This window comes from Schistocerca serialis, chromosome 4 (genome assembly GCF_023864345.2).
Source record: "Schistocerca serialis cubense isolate TAMUIC-IGC-003099 chromosome 4, iqSchSeri2.2, whole genome shotgun sequence".
Lineage (NCBI taxonomy): Eukaryota > Metazoa > Arthropoda > Insecta > Orthoptera > Acrididae > Schistocerca > Schistocerca serialis.
The window spans coordinates 68,458,352-68,484,359 of record NC_064641.1 but is presented as its reverse complement, the minus strand read 5'-3'; the positions used below and the strand labels follow the sequence as shown (position 1 = coordinate 68,484,359).

Below are 26,008 nucleotides of genomic sequence, written 5' to 3'. Positions count from 1 at the left end.
TACGGCAACTGACTAGATTTTTAAATCTAAGGTGACTCTAATTACTGTGCAGAATTTGATGTACTAAAGAAGCGGCCGCAAAGATTTTCAAACGGAGAAAAATTTTCGACTAACTCTCGTTCAGAACTATGTTCTATCATACGCAGTCTATTATTTGGTTCTTGTTGATCATTATCAAAGAAAGCAGCAGTGTAAGTAACAACAAATAGCAGTCTCTTGCCGTTGTTTCGGTTATGAGACAATTCCTCTCTTTTTTATTATTGTAAGCGGCGGTAGCGCGCACAAAAGCAAGCCATGCCGCGAGCGGCGACAGGCCGTAAACACGAACTATCAGAATCAATGCATGACGCAGTACAGTAATGCATTTTCAGCTTAGAGTGACGTAAACACCTATAACAAAGAAAACGGCACTTATCAGATCAAAGCAAAATAAGCAATCGATTCAAACCAGACGAAGCGCGTGAAAAAGGAAGGGTACCCGTATAAATACGGATGGAGCGCCTGACGCATAGCAATGGCAACCTGGTAAAGCTTAACTGCTAAGCTTACGACTCGAACCAAACTACTGTAGCTGCATCGTCATTCATTCGACCTAAATTGTGTCTCATATTACAATGGACCAACTTTGTTACGATTTGGAGGTGCGGCCTAAAACTTTTTTCTCGCCATGAATTTCGAGTCTCAGATTTCAGGTGCGGCTTAGATTCGAGAATTTTTTTTTTTTTTCCCCTTTATTTTGAGTCTCATTTTTCAGGTGCGGCTTAGATTCGAGTGCGGCTTAGATTCGAGTAAATACGGTATATCTGCACATTAGTTTTTGAGATGAAAAACAAATAAAATTTTATGAGATTTTTCATTATTGTTGTTACTATTTTATCTTAATGTAGGGGCTTTTGGGGACCACTTTTCCTTTTGCTGTTGAGCTCAAATTATGCACATCTCTTTTTGTGGAATGGTACTAGACTGAAGGGTAGCACAAAGAAAAAATTGAACTTCAAAAATAAAAGCCACCACCAACAAGCTGTCCACAGGAATGTGTGGACACTGGGGGAGATGGCTCACCAGTGGTGCATTCCTATTTCATCCCCATACTGCCTTTACTTTCCAGCTGTCAGTCCCCCTTCCCTGTGTCTTACCTCCCTTCTCATCCCGTGTCTCTGACACACTGCGCCAAACAAAACTCTCACCTCAGTGGTGCTGCAGGACAGAACAATGTAACCTACACAGAAAATGTATCCATGCTTGGTAGGTGTGTTTTACATTTCAGTTACAGTCATTTGCAAGGAGGAATGCTCTATGAAAGCATAGTAGTTACTTCAATTTCCTTTATGTCCCTGTCAGCTTGCTCATTGCCTTAACTATACAGAAAGCATTGCTTCCATTATTTGTTATGCATTTAAGATTTCAGGACATTGGGATAATCAAGAGAAACAATGTTAGACATGGCAACAAGTATTCACAAATTGTTCTAAGACTTCACAGCAAAGGGAAACAGTGAATTAAAACCATCCTCAGTGATTACCAAACATCACAGAGGTTCATCACAAACAGTTGTAGGTAATGTAACCTCAAGTTTGCAAGTACATTGAAATTTTGTTTTGCTCCTCTAGTGCTGTGCCGCTGTATCAACAGTGCTGCGGCACAGAGATTTCATTGTGTGCCAGGACTGTAAACATAAACTCGCAAACAAACAAAAATTTAATTATATAGGCATAATCCGTATCACTTCAAGCTTGGGGTTACCTTCGTAGTCTCGGACGTTGTTGAATTTAGCATATGTTAAAATTCAGGAGTAAGTAAGAAACATATCCCCCCCCCTTTTTTTCCCAAAAAAAATTCCTGGTCCGAGATACGGGCCTCCAAAGATGACACTGCAAACACCATTTTGAAGATGCGAATTTCGGAAAATTTTTTAAAATACTGTATCCCTGTAACAGTTCTAGATATTTTGTTAGAGGTTTTTTATTTGCTTTATGATTACAGTGGTAGCCTCCGTTTGGACATATCTGTCAAAGTTCTTTTACTGTCGCCTTTTGAAATTTTTTTTATAATTTACAGGTTTTTTTTCCAAAAATTCCAATCCAGAAAAGTTAGATTTTTTCTGTTGATTAGTACCGTGTAGTACTATATTCTCTAAAAAGGAGAGCTTCCACTTTTAAGTTGGACAGGTTTTATTTTAAAAAGTCATTTTTTTTTAAACTTTCAAGGCTATGTATGTCTTCATTGAAGTTGTTTCTTACTAATTTCTTTGTTACAATTTTTATTTCTGTTGTCTTTGTTGCAGTTATTTCTTATCACTTTCTCTGTTGCAGTTATTTCTTTTCACCTTCATTGTTGCAGATATTTCTTACACTTTGTTGTAGTTTCTTGTCAGTTTCTTTGTCGTGGTTATTCATTGCAGGTTTCTTTATTGTAGTTTTTCAGTGCTAATTTGTTTACTGAAGAGTCTTCTAAGAAATCTGAGACCATCCAGCGATTTATGTGTTTTCATGAGGAATTTGCCAGTTGACACGGTTGCTGTGTGTTTTGTGAAAAGGACTGTCTGAAATGTCTTCTGACTGGGGCCACAGGAGAATGAAGTGTGCTTACTATTTGCACATCCATAAAAGAGTGATATACAATGCAAACAAAAAAACAGACTTTGTTCAGGTTGGGAATAAGTGTTCTCATTTGAAGGCTCTGTTTCAAAATGAAGAGGTTTCCAGTGACGACTTTAGTGTTCTTAATGTTTGACAGAATAACAACAATCTGAACAAGGTGAAGTGAAGCCTCCCATGATGCAGATGAAGCAGATTTTACATCAATAGAGGAAGAATTAAATACCCTGTATCAGTCAACTACCTAGGTAGGTGTTACTTCGGTTAAGAAACAGTGGCCAGTGAAGTCAAGTCATTAGTTCTATGCATCAAGAAAGTGCAGAGAAATTACAAGGCGTACAACTTTGCTTCCACCATTTGTCAATAGGTGGTGACAACGGTAAGCAGTGGTCAAAAGAAACAGATCGCAGATGTTAGGCAGTTAGCTTAGCTTATACCTCGGTCAACATAACCTCATTCAAACATTAGTCGATTTGTGTCTGTGTCATAAAGTTGTTCTTGATTGAAAATGTCAGTTTACGAGCCTAATTCTCGTCGTTTGCAGGAGCTGTAACTGTTTTATTTCAGTTTGAAGAAAACAGCGGCTGAGTCTCATCGAATGCTCTCAAGTACCTATGGTAAGGATGCTATTAGTAAAAGAATGTGTTGTGGGTGGTTTCAACGGTTCAAGAATGGTGATTTTAACATTGTAGACCAGCATAGTGGTGGAAGAGAGAATGTTTTCGAAGATGCAGAATTGGAGACATTGCTGAGTGAGTACTCCTGTCAAACTCAAGAAGAATTGGCGTGATTAGTGGGAGTGAAACAGCAAACCATTTCAAAACATCTCAAGGCTATGGGCATGATTCAGAAAGAAGGAACTTTGGTCCCATGTGAGCTGAAACCAAGAGATGTTGAACGGCATTTGTGTGTTTGTGAACAGTTGCTTCAGAAGCAAAAACAGGAGGGATTTCTGCATCGCATTGTGACTGGGGACGAAAAATGGGTCCATTAAGATAATCCTAAACGCAAAAAATCATGGGGACATCCCGGCCATGCTTTCACATCGACAGCCAAACCGAATATTAACGGCTCCAAGATTATGCTCTGCATTTGGTGGGACCAGCTCAGCGTCACATACTATGAGGTGTTAAAACCAAGTGAAACAATCACAGGTGCTCACTATTAAACACAATTAATGTGTTTGAGCAGAGCATTAAAAAACAAACGGCCGCAATACAGCGAGAGGCACGATAAAGTGATTTTTCAGCATGACAACGCTCGACCCCATGTTGCAAAAGAGGTCAAAACGTACTTGGAAACATTAAAATGGGAAGTTCTACCCCATCTGCCATATTTTCCAGACATTGTTCCTTCGGACTATCACCTGTTTATATCAATGGCGCATGGCCTGGCTGACCAACACTTCCGATCTTGTGAAGAAGTCACAAATTGGCTCGATTTGTGGATCGGTTCAAAAGATGAACAATTTTTTCGAGGGGGGATTCGCACACTGCCCGAAAGATGGGAGAAAGTAGTGGCCAGCGGTGGAAAATATTTTGAATGATACATGTGTACCCAATTTGTTTCATTAAAGCCGCAAATGATGGCGGAAGCAAAGTTGTACACCTTGTACTAAAGTTATGGATGAATACACTACAGCAAAACTGACCACACTCTTCAAAGTAGAAATTCCATCTTCAGAAGAAAATGAACCAAAGCACTCTTGCCAGAAATTTTTCACAAATATCAATTCAACTGTTGAATATTGTGCATCTTACAGTGAAAAGGTGAAAGTTTTAACTGTTGTTACAGAGACATTTTCAAAGAAAACAATTTTGAACCACATTCCATCAGTGTCAAAGTACATGGTAGACAAATCAAGAAATGTGAGGTCTGTAAAAGGAATCTTTGGAAGACCAGATCCCTATTATTGTCATCCTGTAGTAGCAGCTCAAGTTCAAATAGTGCAGCCATTTCATCTGGAAGATAAATGGGACTGTTCTCACCAGGGTGCCAACAAAAAAGACACTTTAACTGTAACAGTTGAAGGTCAAAAAATTGTGAAAGTGAAGAGGTACATGACTCGCAGTATTAAAGAAGCTTTTGCAATTTATAAGAGCACCTATACAACTTCACACATTGGAAGATCAAAATTCTATGCTGTACGACCTAGGTGGGTAGCGCCACACCCACCTAGAGATGTTTATGTGTGTATTGCGCGAATTTTGAGCTTTATGTGGTAACTTTGAAGAACTTACTGGAGTATATGACATATGACACTTTGGTTGGGTGTGTGAAGTCATTAGTCTGTGACGTAAAGTGAGAGACTTGTTTGTTTCAAGAATGTGGTGATTGCCTGGGAAAGGGAGGAGTGCCTTTACCGACACTTGGCCTGGAAGACGTATCAGATAACTCTGCAGAAATTACATATGTGCCTGGGAGGAAAATAAACTAATTAAGAAAACTATTGCCATTGACATTTTCATTGGTGAACTTGGTAAATGGTCAGTGAAAGCAGTAACACACCAGCATCTGAAGAAATTGCAACAACACATTGCATAAGTGAAAGAGTGTGTACAGGCTGAAGAACTATGTTTAGTGCTTCACTGTGATTTTGCTGAGAACTGGTCTGTAATTTTCCCACAATAAGTACAAGGGTATCATTAGAGTAATGACCAGGTTTCAATTTTTATAGGAGTGACATATTTTCAAAACAAGACCACAAGTGTTAAAGTTATACGTGATGACAGAGGACATGACTCAGCACATGCTTTGCTAGCAATGCACAAAATTCTTCAACTGCAAACATAGGCAAAGAAGATCATCATTATTTCTGATGGTGCTCCCACTCATTTTAAAAATTGTGACCAGCTGTTTGAATTGAGTAAGTCGCTTGTGCCAACTGACTGGGTATACAGTGCTGTTGGTCACGGGAATGGGCCATGTGATGGTGTAGGAGACCTGCTGAAGCACCATCCTACAAAGCATAATCATTCCAGACCAAATACAGCTACGATTCAGAATGCTGAGGATTTTACAAGAGTTGTTAAATCTTACAGATCCGCAGCCCTCATTCTTTTGCCCAAAGAGGAAATCGAAGTATTTCATGTGCAGAAAAAAGAATGGTCCGTGCAAACTACCCCTGTGAATGGAATTCAGAAGACACATTTTTGGATTCAAAGTGAAGAGCGAACTCATATTGCACGCACTTTAAAGAACAAGAAAAAAGAAATTTTGTTTGTTCGGCCAACACCTCAGAAGCAGCAGGATAACATTCATATTTACAACTTGAGAAGGGGGATGTTTGTGGTGTCTGTGTATGACTGTGACTGGTGGATAGCAGAGATTATAGACGCCAGTTATGAGTTAAATGAAATTTTAGTGAACTTTATGCTACTACATGGACCAGCTGCTGTATATAGTTTTCCAGCTGAAAGACAGCAACAACGCCATCAGTACTCACTTCCTGTTCACAATGTTTTGAAGATTGTAAGTGCTCCGGCTCCTATTGGTTCAACAGAAAGGAGTCACTCTGTATCAAAGGAAGATACTGAAGTAGTGGAACACATTTTCAGTTCATTGAATGGCTAATTTCAGTACAAAACAGAGTGCACAGAAGTTGTATAAATTGAAACCTTTAAGGCTTTGGACCTTTCACATACATTTTGGGACCATTTAAAATGCTTGAAAAATGAGTTTCTTACTCATCTTTTAAAACTAAAATTATGTTAAGTAAGGCTAGGTTCTGTTTTTTACGAGCCTGTTATGTGATACATAAAATGGGTTTTATGTATGGCAAAAATTTCAGTTGTTTATAAAACCTGTTCAACATAAATGTGGAAGCTCTCCTTTTCAGGGAATGTAGAACTATTTGGTACTAATCAACAGAAAAAAATTAAAATTTTGTGGATTGGCATTTTTGGGAGGAAAAATTTTTTTTTTCCATAAATTATAAAAAAAGTTTAGAATGCTATAGTAAAAGAACATTGACTGATAAGTCCAGATGGGGGATTTCTTTGTAATCATAATAAAAAAAAAATAACAAAGATCTAGAACGGTTACAGATATACAGCATTTTAAAATTTTTTCCAAAATTCGGGTCTTCGAAATGGTATGCGCAGGGTCATCTTTGGAGGGCTGTATCTCGGAGCAGAATTTTTTTTTCGAGAATAACAAAAAAATATGAGTTCCTTACTTAGTCCTTCATTTTAACATATGCTAAATTCAATAACATCTGAGACTATGATGGTAAGATGTTTTCCTGTCCTGCCTGAATTGATATTATACAGTTTTATTTTTTTAGCATGGTAATTGAATCTTCCTGGCAGATTAAAACTGTATGCCGGAGCGAGACTCGAACTCGGGACTTTTGCCTTTCGCGGGTAAGTGCTCTACCAACTGAGCTACCGAAGCAAGACTCACGCCCCGTCCTCACAGCTTTAATTCCTCCACTACCTTGCCTCCTACCTTCCAAACTTCGCAGAAGCTCTCCTGTGAACTTAGCAGGACTAGTACTCCTGCAAGAAAGGATATTGTGGAGACATGGCTTAGCCACAGCGTGGGGGATGTTTCTAGAATGATAATTGAAACTTTGTAAATACCCTTCGTAGACATGTGTGCCAGTACTGATACCTTAGCATACATAAATGATTTTAAATTTGAATCAAACAGTGGAAAATCCGGGATGTAATGTATCAATATTGTGAAAAGGAAAGTAGCTACTCACCATATGGCAGAGATGCTGAGTTGCAGATAGGCATAACAGAAAGACTGTCACAAAAATAGCTTTCGGCCAGTAAGGCCTTCCTGAAAATTAGACGACAAACATACACAGACACCCATGCAAATGCAACTCACACACACATGACGGCAGTCTCGGGCAACTGTGTCCACACTGTGAACAACAGCACCAGTGCCTGATGGGAGTGGTGACTGGTGGGGGTAAGGAGGAGCCTGGGGCGGGGAGAGGGAGGGATATTAGGGTAGAGGGGCGGACAGTGACATGCTGCTGGGGAGCACACACGGATGAAGTAGAAAGAGGGTGCGGCAGCTATGTGCAGTGGGGAGTGGGGAAGTTAGACAGGGATCCGGGGGGGGGGGGGGGGGCGGGGAGTTAGAGGAAAAGGAGAGAAGTAAAAAGACTGGGTGTGGTGGAGGAATGAGGGCTGTTGTGGAGTGCTGGAATGGGAACAGAGAAGGGACTCAATGGAGAGGACAATGACTAATGAAGGTCGAGGCTAGGAGGGTTACTGAAACATGGGGCATATTGCAGGGAAAGTTCCCATCTCCACATTTCAGAAAAGCTGATGTGGGGAAGGATCCATATGGCACAGGCTGTGAAGCAGTCATTGAAATGAAGGATGTCATTTTTGGCAGTGTGCTCAGCAACAGGGTAGTCCACTTGTTTCTTGGCCACAGTTTGTTGGTGACCATTGATGCAGACAGCTTGTTGTTGTCATGCCCACATAGAATGCAGCAAAGTGATTGCAGCTTAGTTTGTGGATCACATTACTGGTTTCGCAGGCAGCCCTGCCTTTGATGGGATAGGTGATGTGTCTGACCAGATTGGAGTAAGTGGTGGTGGGAGGATGTATGGGACAGGTCTTACATCCAGGTCTATTCCGAGGTATGAGCCATGACAGGGTTGCCACAAGTTCTGGAAACCAGGGAATTTCAAACATGTCAAGGAAATATCTGAAAAAATCTCGTTTCATCTCAGTAGATGAAATGGTTTGTGTACTGAGATGTCATGCGTTGTCACTGGCTGGGTGCAGCTGAGTATGTGTGCCACTTCCCTACTCCCTCATTCTTACTGCTTCTCCCCTTCCTACGACTCTCCTCAGCTGCAGTCAGTGCTGCCACCATTTCTCGCCACTAGCCTAGCAGCTGCCGATGAGATGCAGGGAGACGGGAAAACAGGTTGTATACGCCCCGGGAGATCTGGGAAAAACCCGGGAATTTTTTCATCCGGGAGAAAACCGGGAAAAACCTGGGAATTTTTTAGAATTCCGGGAATTTTTCATTGTTTTAGTTTCAGTTAAATTTTTGTAATTTTGACAGGTAAGAACCGATACTCTAACAAAGGATATTACTGTATCCCGCTACTGCAGAATAATACTTCAACAATAAAACATAAACAAGAGAAAAAAACGAAAACAACTTAAATTGAAAAGGAAATGTGCCATATACGACGACAACGACACACAGTGCTCATGCAAGTGTCTGCCAACAGCAAAATGAGTCAAAGGCTTTAGGAAGACTATGCAATGCTTCATAACAACAAATTGCCTCCAATGAGCGTGAAGTCACAACTGTTTACACTAGATTCGTTTTAGAGTCACGAGCGGGCTCGTGCGCATGCCCAGTTGAGTCGTGTTTGAGCTGTAGATTCTCCCGCTTCTGGCTACAGGAATGTGGCTGTTGGCTGTGCAAGCAGTCGCAGCAAGCAGCTAGATGCTGCAGGAAACGGGGGCACCAGATTCATATTCTTGAGGAAAAAAAAACTTGTTTCACAAAGCGCCTAGCATCCAGCACACCTTTGTCTATCGATTATTCATATGGTTTTGAAACGCTTCCCTGTTGGTTTTTGAACACACTTTTAAGTTGATTTCTGAATGAATTATAAGTTGATTCTTGAATTCGTGAAGTCTGTCAGAGAATCCTCATCGCATCTAGAAATAAACTTTCCGCAGACAAAAGGGGACGGGGCTATACGAGCCGAGCGGAATAAAGCTGAACGGATGAATGCCAATCGCTGTCTGATTATATGGTTAATTGGGTTTGCGAATGATCAGCGTTATTATAATTACTAGCAAACTCTATAGATTCAGACTACCAGAATGGAAATAAACGACTGACAGGCATAACAGGCGAGGAAGATTACGTATTATCTTCTCGGTGTATCCAAGAAAATGAAATTTTGACAGAAAATTTTTGGTCAGATCGCTATACTAGTAATGACCAGTTGTACAGTCCCTGACTAGCAGCCGCTTCAGTTCTATTTTGGAAGTAACACGGAAAACGTGTTGTATGAACATTTAATAGCACCTAACTGGAAAATAATCGCGGGATAACAAAACCTGTGATTCTGGCAGTGTTAGTGAAGTTAATCGGTGAACAAATTTTGACAATGGCAGGAATAGCTACAGAATTGGTGATGACAAGATTGTTTGTTAGAACAAGGAAGGAGAAGACAAGGGGACATCACATAAATTATGGAAGAATAAAACGATTCCAAATTTATATAAAAGTTTCGTAATATTACTTTTCGATTTCATGCTTGAGAAACTCATGTGTATGAATGAAATGTGAAACTATTTTGTAACATAAAGCTTTTTGCTTGTAGTGGGCCTAATAGGCATTTGATTTGGTACTTAGTGAATTATATTCTGTGTTGTTATAAAAATGGACATTTGTGCCAAAACAGTCTTGTTTATTTGGTGTGTGTTACAAAATTGCTGCAATATTAGAAAGGCCTATTTTGTTTTATCTAGCAGACAGTGACAAAATAGACCTAATCAGATCGAGAAACCACACCAGTCTTGGGTATTATTTGTATTAACAGCTTTTTCAGTATTAGATAACAACATTTCCATTTTTCATGTAGCAAAACGTTTGAGGAACTTTGATGAGGTAATAGGTTGTTTCACAGAAAGGAAAGCATGCCATGTAAAGCTGTAGCAAGATTAGAGAGAAAAAAGAAATACTAGGAGCTAAGGATTGAAGAAATGTGTAATTTCTTGTTTATCTCTTGTCTTTATTGGTTTTTATGTATCCTATATTTAATTTTATATCACACAAAACAGCTAATAGGCAATAAAGAGTGCAAATTTTCTGAAGAGTTCTTGTTCTCCCGATTACAAATAATCCCATCCGCTATTAATTGCGAGATTTTTTTAAAGAGGGGCAGGCTGTCAAACCGGCCGACTGGGAGCAGGAAAGGCACCACAGGACATTTCAATTTCAACTGTCCTGAATATATTTTGATGGCATCCATTACCAAATATCCACGTTTCAATTACACACATTGAAATACAGTGACGTGCGGTAGAAGAATGCTTTATGAAGAGACGTGGCACTGCACTTTGGCACACTTAAGACCAAATAATATGTCTTAACATTTCCTCAAACACGTGTTTCTATATGTTTGACTTTTCAGAAAGATATGCACTACAAGATTAACATATTTTTGAAAATTCGATTTTTTTAGTATTGACCTGGTTTGCAAATGTCGTAGATCTGGGGCTGATGCGCAGAGCAGTCTGAGTTACAGTGGGTAGTCTCCACGTGACCCGTGTTTACATTTAGTGATTTTGCTGTTTCCCCCTCATTTACTCTCACGTCAAATGGAAACAAAATGGATGTCTGTGGCTGGCAGCTATCAAGTGAATTAAAATGTATTCACATAATTACGGAAGGCGAAAATATGTCATTAGTTTGAGATTCTATTTTATTTCCTCTTTTCTGACAGTCAAGCATTAATCGCCTTGCGGAACAATGAAGTTATTTTTGTCTGTTTGCTAAAGAAATTTGACTTTTATGAACTTTTTCTTCTGAGGCAGTCAATGTATTTTAAACGAAATGTTTAATTCCACAGTACTGGCTAGTTTCAACTATTCGCCGCATTTCAAATGCATGTTTTCATCTTCTAGCACATATGGCATTTTGCCGTAATAAAGAACCAAACATGATATAATACAGTACTGGTGCTCCAAGAAAATTTACATCCCAAAAACCACACTGAAAAGCTTAATCTCAAGTCGAGGTCTACTTCATTGGGAATCTGGACATACAAATGTGCATTTTGAGTATGCACTTTAAATGTGCACATTTTAGTATGGTTCACGAAATTCTGATGCTCTTGGAGTATCCTCTGATGTCTTGTTTCTTTTATGACATAATGTATGATCTTTTAATATTTTACACGTACGTACATACTGGCTTCCTACATCATGATAGCTGTGTAAGTGCGGTGTTGCCTGTTATGTGCGCTCTCTGGCAACTGCTGAAACGAACCTATTTCTAACAGGTCGCAGGAAAATATTGCGAATGGTTGTTTGAAAAGCGTCAGTTACAAAGTAAATATCATTTTACTTTAGTTGAACTATGTGCCAGAATGTACCATGAATTTATTAAATCACAGAGCGTTTGACTCTCATTTAAAAATCAGCTCTGTGATGACGAGCCATTTAGAAGAATTTCGAACCCTGAAGAATAGACATTTATGTCATTATTAAAAATTTTACTGGCACATTTGTGTGATATATCTTAAGTGTAACGCGCAAAAAAGATCAACATTATATGCGAAAGCGTAGCTTCTCTTGCAGCTTATTAACCTTAGAGACCAATATTATATGTGAAAGCTTTGCTTTCATTGTAGCAACTCTATGTATATTAAACTATTAACTTTCCCTGTTTGTGTGTTCGTACTACTCAACAGTGATGTTGCTGTTGGTTGACTACATCACATGTCCTATGCTCTCAATATCCGCTGCCATCGGCTGGCGAGATCACGTGACATGACCTATGACTGGCTTACAAACGTGCATCGCAATCTCGATTTCAATGATTAGAAAAGTAACAGGCAATGTTTGGTGCAATTCCAATGTATACTTTCGTAATATGAAAATATGCAGCGTACAAGTTGCTGCACATCAGAGATATTACCAAAACATGTCTTTTTCCCTGAGTTTCGTTTTCTAAAGTGCTGGGAAATTCTGCGCCCGTGTATAAAACCATAACCATTCAAAGGATTGATAGGGAAAATATACTGTCACTTAACATGGAAAACGTGTGTTTTCACCCGGGAGTAAGTGTATTAACCAGGAAGTCTGGGAATTTCTTTTCCTTGTCCGCGTATACACCCTGGAAAAGTGGTTTGTTTGGATCTGATTGTCAGAGTTTGTTGACACAGCAGCCAGAGATGGTGGTCATGCAGGCATGAGTTGTGTCTGAGGGACTGTGTGAATGTGTGTATGCTCTTGTCTTCTGACAAAGGTTATGGCAGAAAATTTAGTTATGAGAGTGTGATTGTCTTTTCTGTGTGCCTCTTTGCAAGTCAGCAATCAACTTTACAGTGAGTTGCTTCCTATTTTCATTGGTATTGATTCTCAGAGTATTTGCGCAAGTTATCATTGTGTGATTTGATCAATGTGATCCCATTACATCAACATGGTGTTGTGACACATAAATAGCAGGCCACAATGGTGAACTTCCATGACAGGCCTAAACCGCTTGCCATATCTATGGGTACCTGTAATGGATAGGGCCTGCTGATCTGAAGCCCGTCGTTTCCCACTAATGTGCAAGCCCTGACCATCGGATGTAGTCTCACCAATCTGCCTGCAGTCCGGGTCTGTTTGTGTGTGGCATAAGGTGGCGGATTTTCATGGTTTATCCAAGGACCCAGGACTGCAGTGTTCCTTGGCAGGCAAGAGGTCATGGATAATGGATTTCAGGAATTGCGACTGTCTCAACGCTAGTACATGCAAGTGGTTCGTTTTATAGATATTTTATTTATTCTATCATTTTATAGATATTTTATTTATTCTAGTACACTTTGGCACTTAGAAAATAATTTATATATTAGAAAGTATGGACGATAAGAAGAAGAAAGTTACGGCAGTCACTGGCAGCTTGTACGCTATGTACTCATATATTTCTCGAGAGAAAAATCACTAAATACCTGTAAAATAATAGCTATAACACAGTGACTAATAACTGACAATAAGAACATAGTAGTGCCAACATTTTATTGGTGGTCACCTGTAGTGTTGGTTTACACAACTCTTCCCTGCCTTATACACTTCGTTCAAGAGGCCTACTTTTTTTCTGAGGTTATTTCTCAACTCAGTGAAGGTATTTTAAATTTGTCTTGTGACTCCAAGGAAATGCATATTTTTGGCACTTTCTGTCACAAATGTGTTTTGTTTTATTGAAGTAAAATAACAACAGTGATCTTAATGAAACACATATACCATTTGCCTTGTTTTCTCCATCTGAAAACAGTTCATTACAAAAGATGTTTATGTTAGTATTTAAGATTTTTGCTCACATGAGGGAGAAATCTACCATGGGCTTCAGCCTTTTCAGCATCTTTTCCCTTCTGTGTTGCATGTCTATCCTGTTGCTATCCTTTCTCTCCTCCCTTGGGGAACATGTCTGAGATGTTTTTGGGAAAGTTCCACACTACCCGTAACTTACATAAGAACAATCCCACCACTGTTTTTCATTCCTTTTTTCTTTCTTCACTCACCTTCTCCTGTCCTCCATTTCAGCATTTGAGGCTCCTCTTTTTTCTTCTTCCTCCTTGTGTGCTCCTGAAGGCCGGCCCATGCTTCTGACGCATAACAGGTGACTGGGTAATGCATAATTCCCAGCCTCGGATCTACAGGTAGGGTTTGCATGTACCCCTTGGTACAGGCCAGGCCCGGGGAGGGGTGATTGCCTGAGCTGCTACGTTCCCAGATTGCCGATTGGTCCCTCTGTCAAGTGTCAGAGGTGTGAACAATCACATCGGAGGCGCTTGGGGTTGGTTTTCTTGTAATGAGCCAATCATCTTCACAATTAACGTCTACAAAACGTATATGGAATGAGCCTAACGATTCAAAGACCCTACCAGCTGCACCACAGTTCCTCACGGTTTCACGTACTGAAGATGGTCAGTCCTTTGCAACGGTAAATCCGTTTATTATTCAGAAAGGTCTTGATACAATTGCCAGCCCTGTGAAATCCTGCTCTCCTTTACAGAGTGGCACTTTGCTTTTGGGGACTACTTCTGATTCCCAAGTACAACAACTGCTTGCCACTTTGCTTCTCCACGGCTATCCTGTTCGTGTCAAGGCCCATAGAACTCTCTGTGGTGTTGTTTACACTAGGCTGCTCAACAGTATGACCGAGACTGAAATCCAAACACACCTCTCTGATCAGGGTGTCATTGCCATCCATTGGGTGACGAAAAAGGAGACGCCTCCTTAGTGCCCACACGCACTCTTTTTCTCACCTTTGCTAGTGTGGTGCTTTCATCCAAAATCAAAGCAGGCTGTGAGGTTCTCACAGTCCTGCCATACATTCCAAACCCAATACGCTGCTACCATTGTCATCATTTCAACCACACCCGAATGCCTTGTCAACACCCGGCCAAATGTGTAACCTGTGATTGGGATGCGCATGAGGGAAATTGTTCGCCTCCTCCTCCCTGCTGTATCAACTGCAGTGGTCACTAAGCCGCCACCTCTCGAGATTTTCCCATGTATCTTGATGAGCAGACGCCCAGGAGATCCTGGTAAAGGAAAAAGTTCCTTACCTGGTCACTCACAAGTTACTGGCTAGTCACAAACCCTCTTTTCTTCCGTCTGGCACTTACAATACTGTTCTTGCTACATCTCACTCCATGAAGGACATAGCCATGCAGACATATGACCTCAAATTCAGCTCTGGAAGTCACCCAATGTCATGGTAGCATTGCAGGCCCTTCTTCCAACTGTGCAACAAGCCATCACTCTCTCGCCTCATGGGCAATATCACCAGGTACAGAACCAGGAGGGCAAAATGACAAAAGGACTACTTCCGTGAAGACATCCCTCCAGCCAACCAACACTTCAGTCTTCCTCTGCTAACTGGAAAGGCTTGAAGAAGTCCAACAAAGGCAAATGGTCTTCTCCTTTGCCAACTTGAATATCCTCTTCAATGGTGTCGCCATATGATACCTTTGCCTGGCTGGCCTCCTTGTCGCCGGTGCACATCACCAACTCTTTTTGTGCATTAGACTCCGTAGGCCAACAACAGAAGAAGGCCAATGCTTCTGTGGACCTCATGGGGCAGGATCCTCCTGCCTCTGTGCCCTGTAGCAGCGAGTCTTCACAGGCTGGCACTCGGCAGCCGCCAAGGTGACACACCTTCATTTTTTCCTCATCTTGACTCTCCTTGAATGGAACGTTCACCTTTTCCTTCCTCACTTGACCTTTTCCCTTTGTACCAGTTACTTCCCTCCGCCACAAGGGCCAACTTCCTCCAGCTTATTGGGCAGCTACCTCACCCATTCCTGCTGCTCGGTGACTTTAATGCACACCATCCCATTTGGCGCTCTACCAGAACCTGTCTGAGAGGTGCCCTCTTGGCTGGTCTTCTTAAGCAACTCAACCTCTTCTGCCTTAGCACTGGAGCACCCACTTTCCTTTCCGACTCCTTGCACACCTGTTCCCATTTGGACCAATCCTTCTGCACTGCCCATCTTGCCCATTATCTCGAGTGGTCTGCTCTTTCTGGCACCTACTCGAGTGACCGTTTCCCGTGAGCTCTCTGTTTGCTGACTCCTACCCCACCTCCGTGCACACTGACAACCTTCGATGAACATGATTCCCCCAGTTGCGATGACCTGGTGGAATATCTTACAAATGTTATCCTTACCATCACAGAACGTTCCATTCCTCACACTTCCTCTTTACCACTCCATGTCCTGGTCCCTTGGTGGACTGAGGCGTGCCACGACGCAATTCGCTCACAGAGATGTGCTCTCCGGGTTTTTAAACATCATCCTATGATGGTATTCACTATAAATAGATGCATGCATAGTGTTGTCACATTCTTCAGGATAACAAAAAAGCTAGCTGGATTTCATTCACTAGTTCTTTTAACAGTTCCATCCCCTCTGTGCCTGAACGCTCTCTGGGACCAAGATCCATTCCCCAATTTCTGGCCTGACAGTAGCAGACGATGTTACCGTGGACCCTATTGCTATCTCCAACACCTTGTGCCACCATTTTGCAGAAATTTTGAGCTCCTCCCACTATCACCTGCCTTCCTCCACTGAAAACGAGTGGAGGAGGCTCGGGTGATACCTTTCTCTTGTCAGAATCGTTAGTGTTACAATGCTGCCACTATGAGGGAGCCAGATCATGCTCTCACTTCATCCTGATCCTCTGCCACAGAGCCAGATGTTGTTCACATTCAGGTGTTGCAGCAACTTTCTCTCGTGGGCCAGCAGTTTCTCCTTCATACGTTTAACCGCATCTGGGCAGAGGGCATGTTTTCCAGATGCTGGTGTGAAGCTACTGTCATACACATACCTAAGCCTGGTGAGGACAAACATCTTCCTTCTAGCTACCACCCCATCTCTCACGAGCTGTGTTTGTGATTGAGGAGCATATGGTTCAGCCCGGTTGGTATGGTGGCTTGAGTCTTGCAATTTACTGACCACTGCACAGTGTAGATTTTGAGTGCACCGTTCTGCAGTTGACCACCTTGTTACTTTGTTGACCCATGTCATGAATTGTTTTCTGTGGAAATCCCAGACCAGGCCTTGTTTTTCATTTTGGAGAAAGCCTACAACACTTGCTGGAAGACTGGTATCCTCCATACTCCCTACACATGGGAATTTGTGGCCACCTGCCCCGTTTCGTAGAGGAATTTTTAAAAGAGTTTTCAAGGTTTTCTCCCTTGTCAGACACCTTTATCCAGGAAAACATTGTGCCTCAAGGTTCCGTCCTGAGTGTCGTCCTCTTTACTATCACTATTAACCCTATAATGGCCTGTCTCTCACCCGTCATCTCCGGCTGCCTTTTTGTTGAAGATTTTGTTATCTATTGCATTTCTTCACAGACCTGTCTCATTGAGCGGCATCTCCAGCCATGTCTCAATCATCTTTACTCATGGAGCATCGACAATGGCTTTTGTTTTTCCACTGACAAAACCGTTTGTATGAATTTCTGGCAGCGCAATTGGTTTCTCCCACCACTTTACATCTTGGGCTTGTTTGCTCTTCCATTCATTGAAAGTACGGAATTCTTCGGGCTCTTGCTCGATGGGAAACTCTCTTGGTCTTGCCTGTCCATTTGAAACTATACTATGGGTGCTTTGTTTATGCATCTGCATGTCTGTCTCTCTTATGCCGTCTCAATACTATCTACCATCGTGGCACCCGTTTGGCCAATGGCGCCTTTTACAGTAGCCCAGTTTAGAGTCTGTACGCAGGAGTTGTCTTTCTCCTCAGCAGATATGTATGCCGTTTGTCTGCCATGTGTGGCCACCTACCCTGTACCTCCTCCTTTGATGATTCCTTCGATTGCCAATATGGGGCGCATCCCTCTTCTCTACTTCCTCCTGCAGTTCGCTTTCAGCTCTTGCTACAGCCGATTAACTTCACGCTCCCTGCAACTTTCCCGGTGGGTGTGAACCCTTGCCGGCCGCGGTGGTCTAGCGGTTCTAGGTGCGCAGTCCGGAACCGCGCGACTGCTACGGTCGCAGGTTCGAATCCTGCCTCGGGCATGGATATGTGTGATGTCATTAGGTTAGTTAGGTTTAAGTAGTTCTAAGTTCTAGGGGACTGATGACCACAGATGTTATGTCCCATAGTGCTCAGAGCCATTTGAACCATTTTTTTGTGAACCCTTCACCATCTTGGCTTCTCGTGGCAGCCCATGTTCACCTTGGCCTTCATTCGCTTCCTAAGGACACTACACCAGTATCACTCTATCAACTTCAGTTTCATGATCTTCACATAGAACTTTGTGATAGTATGTTTGTGTACACTGATGGCCCTCGGACTGACTGTGGTGTCAGGTGTGCCTTCTTTATTGGCACCGACATTTTTCGGTCTCGGCTTCCGACACAATGCTCAGTATTTACAGCAGAGCTCCTCGCCCCGTGTGAGGCTGTGGAGTGCACACGGTGACACAGTGTTTTCAATTGTGTCATCTGTGGAGCAGAGAGGCTTTGAACGGCGACGTTCGAAGCCTCTCTGCTCTGTACACCGTCCATCCCTTAGTGTAACGGGTCCAAGAAAGCTTTCAATTTCTCATTCTTGATGGAGCCACTGTTATGTTTATGTAGATTCCCAGTTGTGTTGGTCTGACAGGAAACGAGGTTGCTGTCAAGGCTGCAGTCCTTGTACTTCAGCCCACTAGTTCTTACATTCCCTCTGATGATCTCTGCATGCCGTCTGTCAGGAGGCGGTGTTGCTTTGGCATCGCCACAGGTCCTCCCTTCATGGGAATAAGCTCCGGGTTAAGCCTCTCCCAGTGGCTTGGATGACTTCCTCTCAGCCGTCCCACTGCGAGGAGGTCATTTTAACTAGGGTGCGTATTGGGCACTACCATTTTTGCCATCGCCTTTTGTTAAGTGGTGCTCCCCCACCACTTTCTGCACATTGTGCCCAACCTATAACTGTCCACCATTTCTGGAAGGAATGCCCATTTTTTAACTGTTTATGTTCCTGATTGCATTTGCAGTCTGAGTTATCGGCCGTTTTAGCGAACAACGCGTGGGCTGTCAATTGTGCCCTGAATGAGGTAAGGGGTTGGGGTGAGAGGTTGTGTAGGGGTTGACGAGTATATTGTGTAGGTTTGGTAGATGGTGGGACTGTGGGAGGGGTAGGAAGTATAGTGGGCAGGACATTCCTCATTTCAGGGCACGACGAGAGGTAGTCGAAATCCTGGCAGAGAATGTAATTCAGTTGCTCCAGTCCTGGGTAGTACTGAGTTACGAGGGGAATGCTCCTCTGTGGCTGGACATTGGGACTCTGTGATGTTTCTGTGTTCCCTGACTTGAATTTCCAATCATTTCTTTTTCCAGGTCATTCAGGAATGTTCGATGATGCGGGTCCACTGTGTCTTTCCCGAGTGCAAGAAGTAATGTATCTACACTGATATTAATGTAACAAGACACCAAATACTGAGTCGTGCAGGTGACTGGTATGTAGTCATGCTCTTGATTAGTATTAATTCTTTGCTTTATTATCCATATGTATTCTGTGATGCTGAATGAGGCTTCCTTGCAGTAATGAATTCTTTGTTCCAGGTTCTGATTGGACTGTCCAGATTCCATTAAGAATTCCAGAAAATTTTAGACTTGCTAGAACATTATGAAGATTAGAAACAGTCACTTTCACTGGAATCACATCCACCACCACTTAAGCAGATACTTATAAATATTGTCAGCAAGCTTTAAGAAACCACCCTTGTTTTCAGTAGTTGTAATAATAATTTAAAACACAGACACATTCAGCAGTCAGTGACTAATATGTATGTTGCAAGAAGTATAGAGCACTTCTGTTTTCAACAATTTGTGACAGCTTACCCAGTATGCATATTTATCTTTGGTAATCTCTTACTATCTTCATTACCTTTGTGTAATTCTTTTACTTGTAATCCCTTTGTTGTTTGAACAAGGAATTTTAATTTTGGTTATAGATATTAAGATTCATTGCGTTCCAGTTCTGTGTTATTAGCTTGCCACAGTTTGTGGCATCAATGAGTAGGACATTCTTATAGTGTTTCAATATTGTTCATAAATTATTATTGCAATTACATATGTGTATCTGAAAGATATGAATTGTTAATTTATTGAACAGTTCTGTGATATGTTTCATTAGCCCTTTTGTAATATGCTTTGTTATGTAGTGAAGGCACTGTAGCCATTCAGATAATGTTATGCCAACTACTGTCAAAGTGACATTGTTATTCTGTACAGAAGACATTTCTGTTCTAGTATAATTCCCTTTCTGGATCATAGAAGCCTGTTGTAGTTGACAGCTGATTGGCAAAATATTTGAATATTGACAGCCTCTGCCATGTTGCCCAAGATGGCCTACATAGGAACTTAAGCTATATTACTGAGTAATTCAGTGCCACTGTAAAAATTACAAAATATTGTGATGTTGGAACATAGAGGGTATGTTGTGATAAGTCTTTCAAATCTCTAATATTGATCTCCTTTTTAAAGCAAGTTATCTTAATAAAATAGGTTCAGTTATTTCTTGTATAATCTACTGAAGACAGGATTTCTCCTATTCGTGCCATATGAGTATTTTGATGTTATTTTCATGAAGGATTTGTCTTAAGGTTCTTAATGTTAAAATAAACATTCAAATAATATTGTCACACAATTTTCAGAGTTACTTGGTCACTGTTTTGTTCTGTGTAACATTTAATGCAGCTATGTAAATTCCTCGTAAATGATTAAAAAAAAGGACTGTTTCTAATATTGGACACACAACTGTTTGTGTGTATCCACAAGGAACTACTTAAAAAGTTATTCTGAAAATGTACAAATTGCATTACACATCATCCATCTTTAACAAAACATTTTGATAAAATATTTTATCAGAGTCTAAGTAATGTGATATTTATGTATTATATATATCTAAATCTGTGAGTATATTTTTGTAGAGACTGTATGCAATTTAACAAAGAGAAGTATAAATCAAGCAGTTCTGCTTTTAAAGCTGTGCTTTGAAGTATTTATTTGACTACTACTCATTACATCATCATCATCTTGGACAGTTTCCAGCCACTGGCTGGGTCTGTCGGGAACACAAGCCTCTCCATCGTGTTCTGTCTTTCCACCATTCCCCCTCTTCCACCTTCGTCCAGTTCTCTCCTCTTCTCGTCACACATTCCTTCACTCCCTTCACCCATCTAACTCTTGGTCTTCCTCTGGGCCTCTTCCCCTCCAGTTGCAGATCAAACATCCTCTTTGGAATTCTTCCCTCATCCATTCTCTTCATGTGTCCATACCACTGCAGTCTTGATTTTTCTACCCTGTCCTGTACTGGTTCCTCCTTTAGTCTTTCCCTCACATACACATTTCGCAATCTGTCTCGTCTTGTTACACTCAACCTGCTCCTCTGGAACTTCATTTCACTAGCCTGTATTCTACTTTTGTCGCTTTTGTGCATTACCCATGTCTCACTTCCGTATGCCAATATGGGGACAAAGTAGGTTCGGTATATAATTCCCTTTGATTTCTGTGGCAACTCCTTGCTCCAAATAAGCCCCCTAATGCATTTGTAGAACTGCCCTGCTTTTCTGCACCTTTCATTAATTTCCATTGCGTTTCCCCCCTTACTTTCAATCATGCTTCCCAGGTACTTGAAGTTCTCTACCACTTGTAGTTTTTCCCCTCCACAAGTTATATCCACATTTGGCAATTGTGACAATTATTTCACTTTTCTTTGCAGAGAAATGCATTCCATATTGTACCTATGACCTTATTTATTGGTATGTGTAATTGGCTTACTGTTGGGCCAGGTGGTCTAGGAGTAAAGTATGTGCCTAGAAACCAAGAAGTCGCAGGATCAAATCATGGTCAGTTTCAACTTAGTGATGTGAGGAGTCACCAGAAGCTACATTTGATAATAATAATTAATTATTGTCAGCATACTTTACTTCGCATCACCTCTAATTCAAAAGATTAGTCATGCAAATATAAGAAAATTGGTTTACAAAACATTAACAGTTTTTAACAAAAACATCTGACATAAAAATGTCTAGCATTATTTGAAAATTTCTGAATTTGCTAAGCAATAAAACTGAGTTATAATGAGAAATGTTTTAGTTTTAGAAATGAAGTCACTTTGTAATATTTCAGTCCATTTACTCTGCTGGATAGTTTCGCTAAATGAGAGACAGTCGTGCCTACACAGTGATGGTTTCATCGCTGGTTCATTGTACAGGCCACCATGTTGTTAAGATTTGTGTCATCCATCCTATTCACAGATTAAGCTACCTTTGTGAAGGCCAGTAACATCAATCTTAACAACACCCACTTGTGGGCTGTGGAGCTCCCTGCAGCATGACGGCAGCTAACCATTATGTGTGGTTTAGCCTCAGTGTGGAGGCGGGAATTACAGGCGACTGCTTAATAGGACCAGCCATCCTTACACAGCACTTCATAGGTTGGGCATATCTGCACTTCCTGCGGGTGACACTGCCTCTTGTGCTGGAAGATTTGCCTGTTTTGGTACAAAAAATATTGTGGCTACTACATGATGGTGCTGCAGCTCATTGCTCTCTTGAATGTGGAGCTAAAACACTAGTAGTGACAGAATATTTCCTCTTGCCTAATGCCTTCTCATGGTGCTTTCAATCATTGAAGTCTACACAGTCAGATATCTTCATATCCACCTTCAAGTGGATGTACCTCCTTTGGAACACACTTCCTGCCATATGCAGGACCAGTGTAAAGGCCAGACAGATAAAGTAACCAGGAGTTCAGTTTGCAGAAGATGTCTATATTGTTAAGACACCCAATATTATTGGAGAAATGAAGTACTAACTACGAGAAACTGAGTTTATGATGCATATCCTCCCCAACTCAAGTGTTGTAGTGGTTGATACACTGGATGAGCATTCATGTGAACAATGATTCAAATCCCAGCCCAGTCATTTAGATTTAAGTTTTCTGTGGTTTCTCTAACTCACACACTACAAATATTGGAATGGTTACACCAAACACAACACAGCCGATTCCCTTCCCCAGTCTGAGATTGCGTGCCATCACTACAACATGATGACCAATACGATATTAAACCTTAATCTCCCTCTCATCCCAAATCGCCTTTTATAAAATTGTGTTTACTGGCAGTGGCTCACAGTTTGGTGCAGAATAATTTCAGCTGTGATATTTTCTTTTTTTCCCCTACTCTCTTGACAGAATTTTGTATTTCTTAATGCATAAAACAGCATGGCATGTGCTGCCAGGCATATGCCTAAAGAAGTTTAAGTGCAGACCCGAGGTGTTAACATCAGAGCAATGTTTATTGTCAGAATCTGTCTATGGAGAAAACTGTCCTCTATACCGTATGTCCCTCCCTAGTTTCCCTTCCTAGTTGCCTCATGCTGCTCATCTTCACACATAACTACCAGCCTGAGCAATCACTCATAAACGAGTGTGTATATGTGTGTGTGTGTGTGTGTGTGTGTGAGAGAGAGAGAGAGAGAGAGAGAGAGAGAGAGAGAGAGAGAGAGAGAGAGAGAGATTTTGCACATCAATCAGCTGTGATTGAGTGGTTATGTATCCAAATAATGGCTGTGATTTTTCTGAAAAGGCACAGAACAGAATGTCTCAGCTTTTGATGAATATGCATAACTTTTCTGCACGATCTATCAGAGTTTGACTAAGGGCAGTTTGTGATGGCCCAGGCATTTGAGGAGAGCTGTGGTGAGGGTCTTCAACACAAGGCGAAAACACGTGCAGACATTGTGGGACTGGGCAGCCACCCCTCATTACAGATGTCAGAAGTTGTAGACTGGGCAGGCTAGTAAAACAAGAAAGGCAGCGAATTGTGGTGTGACCAACATCAGATTTCGATGCTGGGCAGAGTACAAGTGTGTCTGAACACACAGTGTACCTAACACTCCTAACGATAGGCCTCTGCAGCGGATGACCCATGCATGTGCCAATGTGAACACCATGGCATCGGCAACTATGACTGAAATGGGCATATTACCATCAGCCTTGGATGCTGGTGCATTGGCAGAGTGTGGCATTGTTTGATGAAGCCCAATACCTTCTTCATCGTGCCAGTGGGAGGGTGTGAATCTGTCTCTCTCCTTACAGCAAGTTTGAGGGCCGAGAAATAGTCTATATAAATGAATCAGTGGTTGACGGCCTTGTTGGCTTTGCTTAGCTCAAGTTGGCCATACTGAACAGCACTTACTGCCAGGCGGCTGCAGTGTTTTCACTGCAGAGTTGATCGCCATCTATCGCACTCTTGAGCATATCCGCTCCTGCACCGGTGAGTCCTTTGTCATCTGTAGTGACTTCTTAAGCAGCCTACTAGGTCTCGACCAGTGCTTCCCTTGACATCTTTTCGTAATGACTATCCAGGAGTTCCTATATGCTCTCGGGAACAGTGGACATTCAGTGACCTTCATTTGGACCCCAGGACATGTCGGGACACTAGCCAAAGAACTTGCTGACAGCTCCCCGCCAAACAAACTACCCATAAGCCAACTCTGGAGATTGGCCTGTCAGAGACTGATCTCCAATCGGCCTCCCGCTGCAAAGTTTTCGTGATTTGGGATACTGCATTGCACATCCTCCATACCCCAAACAAACTCTGTGTTATCAAGGAGACAACAAAAGTGTGACGGTCATCCATGCGAGCGACTCACAGGGACCCTGTTGTCCTTTGCCGGCTCCGCATCAGCCATACTTGGCTAACACATGGTCATCAATTTGTTAACATCGAGTATACTTTCAAATGTCAGGAAGTATTTTCTGAAAGTATTTGTATGGAGTTTAACCATGTATGGTAGTGAGACATGTACGATAGATAGTTTAGACAAGAAGAGAACAGAAGCTCTCGAAATGTGGTGCTGCAGAAGAATGCTGAAGATTAGATGGGTAGATCACATAACTAATGAGGAGGTACTGAATAGGATTGGGGAGAAGAGGAATTTGTGGCACAACTTGACTAGAAGAAGGGATCAGTTGGTAGGACATGTTCTGAGGCATCAAGGGATCACCAGTTTAGTATTGGAGGGCAACGTGGAGGGTAAAAATCGTAGAGGGAGACCAAGAGATGAATACACTAAGCAGATTAAGAAGGGAGTCGGTTGCAGTAGTTACTTGGAGATGAAGAAGCTTGCATAGGATAGAGTAGAATGGAGAGCTGCACCAAACCAGTCACTGGACTGAAGACCACAACAACAACAAGCATAATAAGTCCTCTGTTTTTTACGATTTACATAAACGATCTGGTTGATGGTATTGACAGCGGCCTTAGACTGTTTGCCGATGAAGCTGTAGTCTACAGGAAAGTAGTAGCACACGAATGTTGTGAACAAATCAATGAGGATTTGCAGAAAATAAATTCGTGGGGTAATGACTAGCAGTTATCTCTCAACATTAGTAAGTGTAACCTACTGCGTATAACAGGGCGAAAATTCCCATTAATGTACGAGTACAAAATAAATGCCCAGTCTTTAGAAGCGGTAACGTCCGTCGAGTATCTGGGTGTGACTATTCGAAATGATCTCAAAAGGAATGATTACACAAGTAACGGGTAAGGCGAACTCCAGATTGCGGTTTATTGGTAGAATCCTGAAGCGATGCAGTCCTTCGACAAAGGAAATAGCTTCCAGTACGTTAGTTGGTCCAGTATTGGAGTATTGTTCGTCTGTATGGGACCTTTACCAATTGGGTCTGATTCAAGATATTGAGAAGGTCCAAAGAAGAACGGCAAGATTCGTGACTGGTACATTTAGCCATCGCGAGAGCGTTACAAATCTCATAGAAAGTTTGAAGTGGGGCACACTTGCAGATAGACGATGTGCTAAACAGAAGGGGCTGCTTACTAAATTCCGAAATCCAATCTTCACCGAGGATGTAGAGCATATATTATTACCACCAACTTTCAAATCGTGTAATGATCATCATTCTAAGATAAGGGAAATATGAGCTCGTACTGAGGCGTTCAGACAGTCGTTTTTCCCTCCCGCAATCCGCGAGTGGAACAGAGGGGGGGAATTGTAACTTTGGTGCGAATTGTGCCCTCTGCCACAAACTGATTGGTGGCTAGCAGAATATATATGTAGATGTAGAACAACAGCTTGTATTAGAACATCCGTCATATTGCTATAATCTGGCTTAATGATGAGTCCTTAAATGATGTATGCAATGCAGTATTTAGTTAATTTGACTGCTTT

General features: G+C 41.6%; 1 protein-coding gene across 2 annotated transcripts in view; it reads left to right on the top strand.

Moving 5' to 3' along the window:
- The window catches only part of LOC126474127 (F-box/LRR-repeat protein 4), a 168,033-nt gene extending 147,273 nt beyond the window's left edge, over nt 1-20,760 (top strand). For both annotated transcript variants that reach the window (XM_050101562.1, XM_050101563.1), the window contains exons 13-14: nt 19,149-19,267; nt 19,374-20,760. The gene's annotated coding sequence lies outside the window, so the exon portion shown is untranslated. The remainder of the gene's footprint in view (nt 1-19,148; nt 19,268-19,373) is intronic.
- Nucleotides 20,761-26,008: the final 5,248 nt, after the last annotated feature.